General features: G+C 37.1%; 1 non-coding gene across 1 annotated transcript; it reads right to left on the reverse strand.

The window, feature by feature from the left end:
• Positions 1-281: 281 nt before the first annotated feature.
• On the reverse strand, positions 282-388 carry LOC123803968 (U6 spliceosomal RNA). Its single transcript, XR_006783008.2, has one exon. It is a non-coding gene; the product is annotated as a U6 spliceosomal RNA (small nuclear RNA).
• Between the last annotated feature and the right edge of the window lie 470 nt (positions 389-858).

The following is an 858-nucleotide window of genomic DNA, read 5'->3' on the forward strand; positions in this document are numbered from 1 at the left end:
GAAGAGGTTACTAATTTCAATATTGTTCATAGTAAGGGATTAAAAAAAGACCTACACCATCCAACCTGGTAGCCACCAGCTATCTGTGGCTATTTGAATATCAGTTAATTAACATTAAATAAAATTTTGAATTCAGTTTCTCAATTATAGTAGCCACAATTCACATTTCATTTCATATGCAGCTAGTAGCTTTCACACTGGAGAACACAAGTAAAGAACATGTTCATCATTATAGAAAGTTCTTTGGACGGTGTTACAACCGATAGCATTTTGTTTTTTTTTTTAATCTGTAAAGCGTCAGGAATTTGTGTGTCCTCCTTGTGCAGGGGCCACGCTAATCTTCTCTGTATTGTTCCAATTTTAGTATATGTGCTGCCAACGCGAGCACAACCGATAGCATTTTTAAAAGGAGCAAGGATACCACCCTGAGATATTAGTATAAAGGTAACCATGGAAACAAAACATCTGATCCACGGTATTTGGTTACCACAGCCTGAGCAGACTACAGATAGGAATTCTCTACATATTGACCTAGAGACTCAACACAATCGCTTCTCAAATCTTCCCGACTTTGCTGCAGAAATTGACAAGCTGATCTTGAAATTCATATGGAAATTCAAGGCACCCAGATTAATGAAAACGATCTTGGAAAAGAACAAGGTTGGAGGACTCACACTTCTCAATTTCGAAATTTATCACAAAGATATAGTAATCAAGACAGTGTAGTACTGACACAAGGACAGATGTATATATATTAGCAGAAGAGAACTGAGAATCCAAAAACTAACCCATGCTTTTACAGCTGATTGATTTTCAATAAGAGTGCCAAGACAATTCAATTGGGGGGGGCAGGAAATA

Source organism: Ursus americanus, chromosome 26, assembly GCF_024610735.1.
Source record: "Ursus americanus isolate L20-20 chromosome 26, mUrsAme1.1.p, whole genome shotgun sequence".
In the NCBI taxonomy this organism is placed as follows: Eukaryota; Metazoa; Chordata; class Mammalia; order Carnivora; family Ursidae; genus Ursus; species Ursus americanus.